Below are 16,042 nucleotides of genomic sequence, written 5' to 3'. Positions count from 1 at the left end.
GTATGCATCTTTGCGGTCCAGCCGAACCATCCAGTCGTTCGGAAGCAAAACGCCCCGGAGCAGATGGATTCCCTCCATCTTGAAATGATGGTACACCAACCACCCGTTGAAATCTCGGAGGTTGATCACGGGCCTGTTTCCTCCGTCCGTCTTCTCCACCAGGAAGAGGTTGCTGAGGAAACCATAGGGGTGCAGCGTTGACCGGCAAATGGCCCCATTGCGTAATAATGCGGAGACCTCTTCGTCGATCAAACTTGCATCTGCCTGCGAAAAAACGATAGGGCGTGGCGCCCGTAGCTGACAGGGCCAAACGTAAAACTCTATGTGGAAACTTCGCACGGTCTACAGAACCCATGCGTCCGCTGTAATCGCTGCCCAAACGTCTGGAAAACCCGCCAGCCGGCCCCCAATCTGTACCTGACTTGCAGGTATCACACTTACCATGGGAACTGTTGCCACAGGCGTCGTTCCGGAAACCGCCGCCGCGCCCCCTGAAGCGCTGGCCTCTCGTCGGATAGAAGTTGTTGTAGTTTGCCGACGTGTTGTATTGGCCTTTGCTGGAGCCTTGCCCTTTGTTGGGTAAATTTTGACCGCCACGGCCAGTCGCGTGGCCCCTACCACGAACGGCCCCTCAGGAAAAACTTTGCTGGAACACCCTCTTTATGCTGAACTGGGCCTTGTCCAGGGAGGTGAATGTATTGACGAACTTGCCGAGCTCCTTAATGAATGGATCCCCAAACAAGCCGCCCTGCACTACCGCACCCGCCTCCTAAGATGCCAAGTCTCCTAACTTGGGATCTATCTTAATCAACAGAGACCGGTGACGTTCAGTCGAGACGGCGCAGTTGGCGTTCCCCAAAATATGATCACCCTCTGCGCCCAGCTCGATAGCACGTCTGGGGATATGGGGGCGCCAGAAACCTTGGCCTCCTTGGCCATATCCAAAATCTTCGTAATGGGGCCTATGGCGTCCAGCAGTTTATCCTGACAGGAACGCCAGGAGCGGTCAATCCCCTTACGGGGGTCCCTGACAAATTAATGTGTCCATCTTGCCATCCAATTCTGGTGTCATGGCGACTTTCCCCTGCAGGGTAGGACGTGGACATTCTCCCCTCAGACAACTCCGTTCCTTCTCCAGTGGTTTGAGGAGGCGTCCCGCCACAAACTTCGCGACCTTGTCCCCAGGAGCCCAGGCCGCTGACCGCGGATGAACAATTTCGTCCGGGTCCAGCATGCCTGAGCTATCCTGTGGCAACTCTGCCGCGGAGCTGGACGGTCGCCACGAGCGCACCGAATAGTCGTCGTCTGTGTCCGCCGGGGAGATCCCTCCCGGGGAGGGAGGGGCTGTCTCAGCCCGCCCTGAAGGTCCCGGGGCGGCGCAGGGGTAGGGTCGGTTGCCTTTGCCAAAAAAGCTTCCCTCAGGCACTCAAAGGCACCCCTGTCTACACCCTACGGACTCCCGGAACCCCGTCCCTACAAACCTTCTTAGGCGCAGGAGGTACCCCTTCCGAGGATGCCGGGTTGCCTCCAGAGGTCCCTAAATGCGCTTGTCCCAGTTACGCGCACTCTTCTACAATGCGCGCGGAGAGTCTGTCCTCCATGGGACCCACGACCTCCTGCACACACCTATAGATGGAACTATCTACAGAGTCGAAGAACTCATCATCATACAGGTACTGATGAGATTCTTCTTCCTCTGCGTAATACCCCTCTGCCATGACTGGCTACCCCCTGTCAGGAATGAAAAAAGGTGGGCACTGGCGCACAGGTAAAACGCAGTACCCAGGTATTGGCCAGCCGGAGGCTAGCAGGTATGTTGGGCTGGGGACCAGACCTATTGAGGCAGCACCCGCCTCCAAGCGCGCAGACCCTCTCAAAGGACCGGGTCCACGCCGCCCCCCCCTGCGCGGTTACAACTTAAGGGCCAAACTAGGTCAGGCCAAACTCGTGATTGGAGCAACGCGGTGGGTAAACGCGGTTAAAACCGCTATGGTGCCGTGGTACAACCCGCAGGCGTTCGTTGCAGTAACCCGCCAATACAGACCCTGTCGGGCGTAAATAATGAAAACTGTGGCAAATACAGCCCGAAAACGGGCGTCAGGGTGGAGGCAGCAAGGTGAGGCTCCGGCGCGGCTCTCTCTCCTCAGCGCGGCTCCCGTCAGCGAGAGGAACCGCGCCGAGGAGAACGAGAAACGATGGCTCCCTCTAGCGGCTTATTCAGAACCGCTACAATTACGGGGACATCGAGTGAGAGTCGAAAACGTCCCGCGATACGAAAAAAGGGACTCTGGAAAAGGAAAAACAGAATATGAACCACACAGAGCCCTCCAATAGCATTACAAAGCATCCAATAGTGAAACGAAGGCCAAAACATGCAACTAAAACTCTACCCAAAGCCAAATTGGTGAGAGAACAGAGCAATGGACTTAACTGGCTGCGAAGCAGCGGAGAAAGAGGAGGGGACACAAGATGGACGCCCTATCTTCGTGCGATGGACACTATGAAAGGACTATTGTTGTATGGTTACTCATGGACTTGATGGGATATGTAGTTTTTAGGTTGCGCCTGGCGTCCGCTGTGCAGCAGCGTTGGCGCAGGCGAAAACTTTTGAGAAGCAGTCTGGGGCTTTGTCCCGCCTCTCTGTTCCATTGGCTAGCTCCATAAATGGAGGCTAGCCATTGGAACAGAGATGCGTCACTCATTCCCCGAGCAGATTCGTGGGCGTTCCGGCGATTTTTACTCATCCCGCCCCTTTTTTTGCAGTCACAAACAGGTGGGCCCATTGTGGGTGTTTACTTTTTTTTTTGCCTGATGTTTGGGCTGCCATTTTTTCATGGAGCTGGAGCTGAGTGGATGCTCGAGAATCGCACTTCTACCGTCCGTCTTGTCCTTAAAATGGGAGGTAATATCAGCTCTGATCTCAGGCGAGTCATTTTCTGCTTAGAAGAAATCAGTTTAATTTGTTGTTTACATTTATTAAAATACCATGACATATTTACAGTGGTACATTCAAGAGCTGGCCCCGGCACAGATCTAAGCGGAAATACAATTCATTTCAAGTAGAGTCGAGCCTGGCAGGTAGCTCGGTGGGTCCGTGCGGCTGCGGCGGAGTCTGCGTGAAACATGTGAATATTTTTGTGAAATGTTTGAATTGAATACATTTTTTCAATCTAACACATCTGTAACCCAACTGGTGCTCATGTAAAGCGCTCTGATACCTCCGGTTAGCGCTATATAAAACTCTCCCCCCACCCCGCCCAAAAAATACAATCTATTCCAAATCTATTCCAAATACAATCATCTTTGTTAATTAAATGACTTCCTGATAATGTATGCCAACTAATCCTCCAATGGATCACATAAACACTGGTCTCCTTCTGAGTCCAGTCGGGACTCTCAAAAAAGCATAGTTTCTGCTTAATTTACTGACACTTCCTGAGTTTGTCGCGACAAAACCGGGGCGCCTGGTGAATGTGTAAATAAGTAAATCATTCATGTATGGCGTCACTGGCACTCTCTTGCAATGTCTCAACAAGAGTTGCTGCCTAATGTAAACCGTACTCTTTTACCGACCTCAGATGGATGAATGGCGAAGTGGTTTTCGTCAAGACTCGAAACTGAAATCTGCTCAAGAGCTGGCCCCGGCACAGATCTGAGCCGAAATGCGATTCATTTCAAGTAGTGTCAAGCGCGTGCACCAGCGTGGCAGGTAGCTCGGTGGGTCCGTGCTGCTGCGGCAGAGTCTGCGTGAAACATGTGAATATTTTTGTGAAATGTTTGAATTGAATACATTTTTTCAATCTAACACATCTGTAACCCAACTGGTGCTCATGTAAAGCGCTCTGATACTTCCGGTCGAGTTAGCGCTATATAAAACTCTCCCCCACCCCCGCCCAAAAAATACAATCTATTCCAAATACAATCATCTTTGTTAATTAAATGACTTCCTGATAACGTATGCCAACTAATCCTCCAATGGATCACATAAACACTGGTCTCCTTTTGAGTCAAAAAAGCATAGTTTCTGCTTAATTTACTGACACTTCCTGAGTTTGTCGCGGCAAAACCGGGGCGCCTGGTGAATGTGTAAATAAGTAAATCATTCATGTATGGCGTCACTGGCACTCTCTTGCAATGTCTCAACAAGAGTTGCTGCCTCATGTAAACGGTACTCTTTTACCGACCTCGGAAGGATGAATGGCGAAGTGGTTTTCGTCAAGACTCGAAACTGAAATCTGGAGGCAACATTCACGTTTGTACAAATAGAGTGTGTGGCATATTATGCTAAATACATAACATACCTAACAGTAGTTTATTGCAGGCTTGATAGTACCTTTAAATAACAATTAAATGATGTGTTATGTTACAAAAACAATAACATACCACTATATATCTAGCAATACCTTTTAACGGTTTTAATGTAATATATTTAGGCACAGTGAAAGGATAGGACAAGACAGGTGTTTCTACTCAAACTTGAAGAATTTGGTTAAAAGGCAAATTTAAAGAGAGCTCCTGTCGAGATGATGATTAATATTGGGAAGGTAACAGAGCTGCTGAACTTGTGAGACTATTGTACCAGGCGTGGACACCAACCACACTCAGCATTCCCATTAACAGGATCCAGAAGCGATGGTTTTATACCAGTGTCAAATATCCAACCGTCGATCAGGCCACTTCTAGCAAGATCGGCATCGAGCGAACCTTCCTGTGTGGGGTCTGCTTGAGCTGCGGAAAAAGCAAGATGTGTTGGGTCTGCTGGGTTCAGTTCACAGGGCGGAAAATCAAGCTGACATCAAGGAAGAACAGTAGAGTACAAATGCGTATTGTAAACATTCGATATATTTCTTTAGAGGTTCCTAGCGGAGAGGTCTGGCACAGTTCGGAAAGGGGGTGGCGGGCCGCAAGCTGTGTCTGTGATTAAGTACTCCTCCCCCACACATGACTTTATTAAAAGCTAGAATAGTGGATTTCTATCCCGCAGCTGGGTCTCTCCAGAGGTGTGTGATTTGGGGGGCCCAGAGGAGTTGGACCCCCCACAAACGGGGTTCCAGATTGAACAGACAAGCCCTGCATTCCTTCTCCGCCAAAGTGGGGAATTATAACACGGGACACCCGCGTGCTGCACGGAAATGAAAAGGTCAGCCCCCGCCGAGTTCTTATTTCAACCCACCCACCCAGTCTTTAATAAATCCTGTAGCTTCTGCAGGGTTAACCGGTCTGGTGCGCAAAATCTGATCTGTCAGCTGCTTACCAATGGGTAAAACGTGATGACCATATATATCCTTGAGAAGCTTATGACAGACCTGTCGGTTACAGACCGTGTAGCGCTCGGAGATAACATAAGGTGTCTTTGTAAAGAGCACGTTCACACATGGGTGCTAAATAATGGATGTTTGTTTCCCCCCCCCCTCAGTGGTACTCATTTTATCGACCTCCAGAAGGATGAAAGGCTGAGAGGGTCTGTTGGGATTTGAACATGTGACCATTACGTGGCACACAGGTCCCTGCAGTGGACGCAATAGTCCCCACAGCCACCAGACCTCCAGGGGCGCGAGTTGCAGAAGATCGTACGTGTATACTACTCTCTACTACTCACTCTCTACTCACTCTCTACTCCTCACTCTCTACTACTCTCTACTCACTTTGTACTACTCTACTACTCACTCTCTACTCTCTACTACTCACGCTCTACTCTCTACTAGTAAATTCTTTATTGTTCCGTTAATTAAAACCATTACAATTTATAGCATTCTACAACATTTAAAACAAACTTTTAAAACTTTGACAAGGAAATAAATAAGAAAAGGTGAGGGAAAGGAGATAAAAGAAAAAAAAGTTTGTGTTGCAAGAAGTCTAACCGGTCACAGCAAAATTTACTGCGGTACAGATTTATCTATCAACAATGTTCTTAAGTCTCAATGGGGATCCGGCAAGTGGCAGCGTGCCTTGTTTTTTCCACGAAACTATCCAGGAATTTTACTAGTCTACAGATCAGCTGGGCGTCCGCTGAACATAAGGTCTGGACTATCGCGGACCGGCAGGTGCGGACTCCTAGCTCGTTGAGTTTATCCTTAAGCCAGTGCCGCCGTCCGTGATACATAGCTGGGCAAATACAGACTATATGTATAAAGTCTTGGTTACCTGCACCACAAAGATCACATTCCGTTGTTAATTGTGGTCTCCATCTAGGTTGGTCTAGTCGTGTAGGTAAAATGCCCAGCCTTAAGTGGAGGAATTTACGTTTAAGGTTCAACGAGAATGCTGTGTCTAAATAAGGTGCTGGTGCGGGCTTTATGTACGATTTAATAGTCATCCAAGCGAGAGTCCGGGTACTAAAAACTATTTTGTCGTTGAGGAACGAGTGTTTCTTAGCAATCCTTTTGACTACCTGGTTAAACGAAGGGACTGGCAGCTTTGTTTCCCACAGTGCTCTCTCTCTACTCTCTTCCTCTCTACCTCTCTAATACTACTCTACCTCTCACTACCTCTACGCGCACACATATGCACATATATATGTATATATATATATTGATTATAAAAAAACGCAATGCGTATAAATTTAATCGTGACAAGTTGGACTACCAAAATGGAAATGTTTTCACCTTCGCAAGGAAATACAAGGGTGTAAGAGCTAAGCTGGTGTGGCTAAACAAACAAATACGAGTGCTTTAAGTGATAACACCATTGCTTCCACATCGGGTTCAGATTTAAGCACCGCCACAGAAAGTGGAACTGATGGGGAAGGTGGTCGAGTACAACGAGTGGCAAAAGCAGGGGCTTTAAAATTATCCCTGGCACAGGAGGTGGACTGCCTGTGCCAGGACAGGAGAGAAACCTTGAGATCCCGAAATCGTCAACTGCCACAAAAAACAAGCGGGCAAACGCAAAACGTAGCGCCAGGAGGAGGTGCAGCAACCAGCGCAGCCGTGAACAAGCCTCCGAACAAGCAGAAAGAAGACAATATATACGTAAAGAGGCAGTTGCAGACTGGAGAGACGCTTAGAAAAAGACGGACATAGAAGAGAGAAAGGGATAAGCGGGAAGAGAACAAGACAATGGATGAGCTAAGGGTTCTACTGATGGAAAGGAAATGCAAAAATGTGCATGAGAGGATACACACAAGCAGGGTTAGATAGAGAGCTGGGTTAAATGGGAAAGAGCAGCGGGCATAGACAAGGAGAGAGGGAAGAGATGGAGAGGACATGCATGTGGTGAGTGAGAAAGACAGATAGATACAGAGTGAGGCAGAGAGCAAGACAGGAAGCTGAGGTGTAGCGAGAGGAGCGCAGGGAGAGAGGCAGGAGGCGGAGAACGCAAGAGGCCGGTAAGGAGGGACAAATGCTGCTAGTGGCACTGTGCTTGCAATATGCAGTCTTGCCTGGGGTTGTATGCAGAAAGTGTGTAGTTTGAGCAGGGCCTGATTAGGTTGCAAGTGATGCACAAGAAGGATGTGGAGCAGGCGCTGTACATCAAGATCTGGCTGCACTTCTGCATGGCAAAAAAACGTTTATCTTGTTAATCAACAAAAACACACTTAATGAGCATCACAAAACTCCCCCTTCAAAACTATTATAACATGCAGAAAGTTGAGTGAACCCAACCCGAAGGTCTTATAGCACTTTGATAGAGCACTTGGTACATGACAAATGGTCATATACATCGTCTACAACCTACGTGCCTCATGTTACAAGGTAATTTGCATATCAGTCGCTGACTTCTGCATGGTAAAAATACTTTGGGCCTGTTAGTCAATTTAAACTATTCCGTTGGTAAATCTATGCCGCAGCCTCGGCTCAAAGTCATGTGCAAGAGTCTTGTGGAAGACTCCTGGCATGAGCGCGATCAAGAATTGCCTAGCATCACAAGCTGTGATTTACCCAACACAGAAATTTTTCTTTTAGTGCCAAATCAACTCAAAAGGTATAGGAGCGCTGTACGTGTATTTCCACTGACGAACCGATTAATCTGTGCCGTGCTCACTGCTACCGTGCTGATCAAAGGTGCCTGGAAATGGAACATGGCATTTTGCTGAGGAAATGAAAGTAAAGTTATGAGTGCATGCGTGCTGAAATCTGGAGTGCAGGACCGTGGATGGCATTTACCACAGTTAATTATGCAAGAATTAAATATTGAAATGAAAACACGACGAGAGGTTGCAGAAAGTAAAACAAGCAACTACTCAGGAAACAAGAACAGCGAAAGTAAATGCCGTGCCGCAAAGCGTGTGCAGCCTGGAAGAGTCAGATTCCGACACGCGCCTCTTGCCTGTTTATCAGCGCCGACGCGATCCGGTCTGCATTGGCATGCCGTGGAGACAAGACCTGGCCGCGCGCACAACGTTATCCTATGGGGAAACGCTGCGCACGGCCAGGTCTTGTCTCACTTCGTCGGTCTCAGACTGCTGAGACGACGACTATAGTTCTCGCTTGTGAGAACGCGCTTTCATCGCGTTCGTCGTAGGCGAGACCTAAAAAAGCAATGAGAGGGAGGTGGCAGGCAAATAGACCCTTAAACAGCAGCCAACACGGTGATCAACTTGTCCGATGTAACCTTAAATAAAGCAGAGACACAGATTCTTGCACTTGGTCTATCCTTTAGCCCTGAGACGAGTTTTAATTATTCTGAGACTCGAATGGATGTCTACAGATTTATTCGAAAACTAAAACTGCAGAATTTTCATAAACTCAAGGCAAAAAAGTGACTGTGAACGTTCCTAACATTGCATTGAGTCCTCCCTTACTTTCAGCTGGGGATGTTAATCTTTTTCAGGACCTTCAACAATTGCAGGATGAACAAAGTGCGAGTATGAGTGATTTGGGACTGGAGGGCGTGGATTTAGGTGGGACAATCAGAACGCCTTTCAAACCCAAATCAGTGTTTCAACCTATAATGCTCTATGACAATCTTGAGATCTCTTCCATGAGCAAGTGACCTCTGACTTGAAAGAACTTTATAAGTCAACCAACCTTGAAAGTGTCCAACTGAGTCATCATCAGCGTTGTAACATCGAGCTGATGAAAAAACTGCAAGACAATGAAAACCTCATTATAAAACAATCAGATAAGGGGGGAATATAGTCTTGTGGCCACGATCATTATATATGGAAGAGGCCTATTTACAATTGAATAATGTCTCATGCTATAAACACAGCAATTTACAAATTGTAAAAGCTTCCTGGTTGAATTACTATGGTAGATTGGTTGCATGGAAAAGTGGTGGATTACTATAGTAATGATGAATATCTTTTTTTAAGGAATGACCATCCGATAATTCCATCCCTATACTTTCTGCCAAAGGTTCATAAAAATAATCAGGAGACACCCGGACGGCCGATCATTTCTGCAATAGGTAGTATTACAGAAAACACATCAAAATATGTGGATTACTTCCTGTAGGAATGGGTCACATCTCTACTGTCCTATCTAAGGGATACCTCAGATTTTTTGCGTAAAATTCAGGACATATCGTGGGGAAGTGATTTAATTCTTATCACCATGGATGTTACCTCCCTATATACTTCTATTGGACATCTTGACGGGGTCAAAGCAGTTGAACACTATTTAAACCGCAGACCTGCATGTTTTTCATTGCACAATAAGATGCTTATTGATATGGTTAAAATGTGTCTAGAACACAATTATTTTTGCTTTGATAACACTATCTATTAACAGATAAGGGGAGTTGCTATGGGGGCCTGCTTTTCCCCCAACTATGCTTGTTTGCATATGGGGCTGTGGAAAGAGCAGGTCCTCAAACGGCAACATGAGGACATCTTAAATAGGCATGATCCCCTATGGCTAAGGTATATAGACGACCTTTTCATTATTTGGAGGGGATCGGAAGAACTAGCTAAACAATTTATCGAGCAGTTGAATGTTAACCATTTGAACCTTGAATTCACCGCTCATATGAGTAAGTAATCAGTTGTCTTTTTAGATAGGGAGGTTTTAATATCTAATGGTGCCCTATCTACCAGACTTTATCGCAAGCCCACTGCTGGTATTTCATTGCTGCATGCATTTAGTCACCATCCACAGCACTTGATCCAGAGCATCCCCTATGGGGAGATGCTCAGGGTAAAACGCATTTGCAGCAGTGACAATGAATGTAAACTAGCTCAGGAAGCTTGCAAAAAGAGATTCCTTTTGAGAGGATATAAATCATCAGTTATTGAGAAGGCTATTAACAAGACTAGATCCCTTACTAGAGAACAGGCGTTAATCCTGAAAGAAGCAAATCCCGGCAATATAGAATTAGAGTCATCTAAAGTTAGAGTCATCCTGACCCTTAATAAACAACATGGGGCAATCAGGAAGATTCTTAAACGACATTGGAATTTGCTCCTAAGGGATCCAATAATCGGTGAGGACCTAATCAAGCATAATCGCTTGCCCCAGTTGACCTTTAGAAAAGCTAGGTCTATGGGAAAGTGTCTTGTTAGAAGTAGTCCCGAGATTAAATTGCCATCAAACTGGTAATCCAAGCAAAAGGGATTTTATAAATGCCTTATTTGTAAAGCGTGCAAACATGCAAAAAACGTAAAAATGTACAGTACTCCATTTTTACCTGAGTTAGTAAAAATGAATAAAAGAATCACCTGCAAAACGGAATATGTAGTATATGTTTTAGAATGTCCATGTGCACTACGTTATGTGGGCAGCACAAAACTGTCTGTGCACAGAAGAGTCCTTCAACATATAGGGGCAATTGTCAACAAAGATCAAGCATATCCTGTTGCAAGGCACTTTGAAGCAGTCCATGGCAGTGACCCGACTCATTTAAGTTATTTTGCTATAGACTGCATACCGTTGTCCCGTAGAGGGGGCAATCGGGAGAGTGCACTCTGTATACTTGAGACCAAGTACACATTAGAGCTAAATACTAAATCCCCTTTTGGATTGAATGCAACTGAGGATTTATATACATGTTTATGAATAGGTTTTTAATCAATGATTATTTGTAATTTTAGCTCTGATGAATTTTGACCGCTATACAATCATGATCTCCTTTTATGAAATTTGATAATAACTGTGCACTATGAACTTATAAGATTTTAACTTGATATTGTGGTTTTCCTTTTCACTTGGGTGTCACTTTAATATAATTTTATTTATCTTTAGCAAATTCTACTCTTGCCTTTGGTTAAGGGTTGTATTTGCAAGAAGTTCGGCCAGTGCTTTTGAAAGGCCAGACTTGGCACGCTGTGCTTGCCCACTTGGGCACTATTGAGAGTTCTTGAAAGGATATGGTTATTTCCAATCTTCGATAGATTGCAATTGCAAATGAATGCTTGGCAAATTCAAAACGTGGTTAAATGTGAATACTTGGCGGAATGTCGGTTGGTGTCTCTATTTTGAGGCACTCAGCCTTTGATATTTCTCATGTTACTGTGCATACATATTTGAGAATTTTCAAATTGAACATCACCTAGTTTTACCGCTTGTACATTCTAATAGTGGAAATACGTGTTTATTTAACCAATAATTTTATAAATATTCTCATTAATATTTATAATTTTAAACACACATATATTCCTGTTTTATATTTATCTACCACGTTTTTTGCCGGATATTATGCATTTTAAGCAAATATTTATTAATGTTGTTATAACTATTTGTATACATGAATTTAAAATGTAATGTTATTGAGCATTTGTGCCGATATTACACATGTATAGTCTGTTTTCTAGTACAATCATGGCACTGCACAGCTGAATGTAATTTGAGTTGCACTAGCACTTTAAAAAGCCTTTCACCTGCACGTAACGAGTCATGTGATCAAGGTCCAGGTGGGACCGAAACGCGTCATGGCGGCTTTGATGCAGGGTGTTTGAAACAAACGGCACGAAGAACTTTGGGTCCGAGTGTTCATCCTTTTTAGGTTTAGACTGGCCGAAAGCTGCGCACTGCGCAGCTTTTTGGCGCAGCCGAAATCTTATGTCTAGAGTATGTGGCTTGGGAATCCGCCCTCTGTTCCATTGGCTAGCTCCATAAATGGAGGCTAGCCATTGGAACAGAGATCTGTTCGTCAATTGCGGAGCAGATTCGGGGGCGTTCCCGAGAATTTTAGACTTTCTGCTCACGTCATGCGGCGGTGGGCGGGTTTTTTTTTGGGGGGGGGGGGGAGTTTGCTGTGCTCATTTTTCCGAAGATGGCGGCTGGCGGCGCACAGCAGAAGAGAAGGCTACTGCCTGCCTGCACTTTCGGCTGCACCTCGTGCCACAGCCAGGGGAGTCATTACCATGCAGGGCTGCGGAGCACTGACGCAGAGCAGGCGGCCGTGGAAGGAGCATGCTCGCCCTGCAGCTCTGCTTCACAAGAGGATGTGATCTGGCCGAGACCCGGAGACATGGCCCTGGACCCCCTGCTGCAGAGATTACAGGTTGTTTACGAAGGCAAAGGTAGGAGGAGCCGCAGGGCTTTAATAATCCTCTTTAATGTGCAGCGCGGCCATGTGTCTAAGGCATTTAATGAAATAATTGCTTGTTTCACTTTCTCGTTGCGTATGATTGCGTGAGAGAAAGTCCTCGCTCAAAAACTTCTTTCAGCGGAGCCTGTGAACTGGATGTTTCCCATTGCAGTGCGTGACCCCAGTGGTTACTTGCGTTCAACTGGGAGAGAGGGAGGGCGGAGCTTCGCAACAAGCACACAGCTATAATCCTGGAAACTGCCTGAGGCGAATGACATTTCTACACAATGAACAAACACAAAAAAAAGAAAAGCAATCTCGTCTGTAGTCATAGCTGAGCTGAAACTGGCGAGAGGAATAACTTTTGGAAAGGCTGTGCTAACTTGGCAGGCAGAAAGTGTCCCTTCGCCCAATGGACACTCCTGAAAGTCTGTAAGATCTTAATAGCAAGGAGTCGTTTATTTTCCAGGTGTTAAAGCCATGCTGATTGAGTGCTGCAATATTTTCCTTTTGAATGCGTGGGGCAGGTTGCAAAACACAGGGTGAAGGACGTGGCAGGTGTAAACTCAATCTATAGAGGCACTGCTTGAATGAAGGTTTAGACACACCCTTCAAAACAGCAAAGAATATACAAATACTAAAACGTAGTTGTAAAAAATTTGCCTGCTTTCATTGCCTTTACAATACAGGCGGGTCCTCATTAGCAGTTGTGCATCCTTCCCCGCTACAAGGCCTCAAACTCAAAATGGCGCAGTAATTGCACAACTTCCTACAGGCGTGCAGTTTCCATGTGTGCCTAACTTGTAATGAAGGTTTCAGAGTTTCTACTCCGTTTGCCCTTGAATTGAGTGATATTTCATCTTTTTGAGCGAAACATGACAAATTGTAAGTCCACTGGAAGGGCTTCAAGTTTGTCCTCATGTTTGGAACTAGAGTCGAAGCTCAACGGTTATGGGGTGGATCATTTTTAGTGCTATCTACAGGACTGAGTTATCCCCACAATATACCTTATCTTCTGATGGTGATGTTCATAGTGTGAAGCTATAGGCCGTACCGTGCCCCACATTCTGACGCTTTCTGTTATCTCCCCAATTGCAGCAGTGGGCATGACAAAAACTGGGAGGTCAACATTACTATTCTAACTCTAGTCCTAGAATATTTTAGGAAAGTGCAATTTTCCACAAAATGGTGCATGAGGCTTATTTACTCTTTTAAATCGAATCCTGGAATATTTTTGAGGAAGTAAAACATTCCCCAAAGATTTTAAGCAAGAGTTAAAAAGTGGTAATTTTTTAGTGATCAAACTTCTGTCTTAAGAGTGCTGCTAGTGGCAAACAAATATGAATACTGTGGTGCTGTGACCAACCACATCATGCCTTGCGCACTGGAGCTGGAAAGCAGGCTGCTTTTACAGAGCCGGAGGGCAGAGCAATGCATGTGACCTCTTGAAAGCTGGGTCACTTTGGGAGGAATTGTTTACACAGCCGTCCTGCCGTGAAGAGGAGCACCGTCCCCTGCAGGTAATGAATTGAGAGCCTGCAGGGTGATGCTGATTATGTCGAACTGTTCGGAAATGAAAAGCACGTTGCTCGATATGCAATAATGAAACCTGCATGAAAGCTTCTAACCTTACTTAAAGGAATAATGTTGCAAAAATGACTACAAAGCATTTGAACTGACCCCTGAACAGACTCAATAGTCCAACATGCACCAGAAAAATGTTTGCAATATTGCGCCAATCAAATGTGAGCATGTTAATTAAACAAAGTATGAACCAATCAGGGGCGAGCTGAATGCTTTGTTACTGCGAGCCCATGCAGAAGCGGTGAGGATGCCGTGAAACGCGTTGGCAATTTAAACAGACTGTGAAGAGGAGCACCGTCCCCTGCAGGTAATGAATTGAGAGCCTGAAGGGTGATGCTGATTATGTCGAACTGTTCGGAAATGAAAAGCACGTTGCTCGATATGCAATAATGAAACCTGCCTGAAAGCTTCTAACCTTACTTAAAGGAATAATGTTGCAAAAATGACTACAAAGCATTTGAACTGACCCCTGAACAGACTCAATAGTCCAACATGCACCAGAAAAATGTTTGCAATATTGCGCCAATCAAATGCGAGCATGTTAATTAAATAAAGTAAAGTATGAACCAATCAGGGGCAAGCTGAATGCTTTGTTACTGCGAGCTCATGAAGAAGCGGCGAGGATGCCGTGAAACGAGTTGGCAATTTAAACAGACTGTGGAGCTGGAAAGCAGGCTGCTTTTACAGAGCCGGAGGGCAGAGCAATGCGTGTGACTCTTGAAAGCTGGGGCACTTTGGGAGGAATTGTTTACACGGCCGTCCTGCCGTGAAGAGGAGCACCGTCCCCTGCAGGTAATGAATTGAGAGCCTGCAGGGTGATACTGATTATGTCGAACTGTTCGGAAATGAAAAGCACGTTGCTCGATATGCAATAATGAAACCTGCCTGAAAGCTTCTAACCTTACTTAAAGGAATAATGTTGCAAAAATGACTACAAAGCATTTGAACTGACCCCTGAACAGACTCAATAGTCCAACATGCACCAGAAAAATGTTTGCAATATTGCGCCAATCAAATGTGAGCATGTTAATTAAACAAAGTATGAACCAATCAGGGGCGAGCTGAATGCTTTGTTACTGCGAGCCCATGCAGAAGCGGTGAGGATGCCGTGAAACGCGTTGGCAATTTAAACAGACTGTGGAGCTGGAAAGCAGGCTGCTTTTACAGAGCCGGAGGGCAGAGCAATGCGTGTGACCTCTTGAAAGCTGGGGCACTTTGGGAGGAATATATGTGCCACCTTTCATTTATGTTTTGCTTTTTTAAACAAAAATAAAATGCAGTTATTTTTAATGTCAATAGCCCAAACTCGCGTAAATAGGTCTCGCATTTGCAAGAGATTAAGCTATTGGCATTGTAAATGACAATGCCATTTATTTATCGGTTTTCAAAACCAACACATAAATAAAAGTTTTGGCATTTACAATGCCAATAGCTCAAACGTTTGCAAAGGCGAGACCGTTTCATTGAGAAAATGCTTGTTTCTCCATGGATTTTGGATGATACATGTTCTTAATCCCTTTGTTTTGGGATTATACAGTCATTTTTTCTACATTTCAGTGCTTTTCTCTGCTGCTGTGTTTGTGATTGTAATAAACAGCGAAGAAGGAAAAGCATAATCTGAAGCCTCCGTTCCTGACATAGAATCTCTGGGAGATGGAAGATTTTTAGATCTCGACTGTTGTCTCTATTTATGGCAAGGAACAATCGCAAAATGGCTGTGGCTCTGAAATTACAGAAAACCGTGGGATAGCCTTTAGAAAGTTGCAAACTAAATGAAGTCTCTGGGGGCTGCAGAACTAGTGAATGTAGGGACTGCATGGGCCTTTTTTTCACGTGTAGCTTTTCTTGAATCTATACTACTAGTGCCCCATTTCATTATTATAACATCACTACCGAACAAAAAGCTTTGACTCCTTCTGGAAATGTTTCTCTGGGCTGTAATTACACCCCCCAGATGTCCTTCATTTTAAGGGCTCATTTAACAATGAAGCACCCACGCAGGATTGCTACTTTTCAACCTCTCGCAAGCATAAACTACTGTTAGAAA

The 16,042-nt window shown here is 45.3% G+C and overlaps 1 protein-coding gene across 7 annotated transcripts in view; it reads right to left on the bottom strand.

The window, feature by feature from the left end:
- The window catches only part of CYLD (CYLD lysine 63 deubiquitinase), a 516,546-nt gene that overhangs the window by 439,875 nt on the left and 60,629 nt on the right, over positions 1 to 16,042 (bottom strand). The window lies entirely within an intron of this gene.

This window comes from Lissotriton vulgaris, chromosome 12 (genome assembly GCF_964263255.1).
Source record: "Lissotriton vulgaris chromosome 12, aLisVul1.2, whole genome shotgun sequence".
In the NCBI taxonomy this organism is placed as follows: domain Eukaryota; kingdom Metazoa; phylum Chordata; class Amphibia; order Caudata; family Salamandridae; genus Lissotriton; species Lissotriton vulgaris.
Note: the sequence above shows the minus strand (reverse complement) of the source record. Positions and strands in the feature narration are given on the sequence as shown.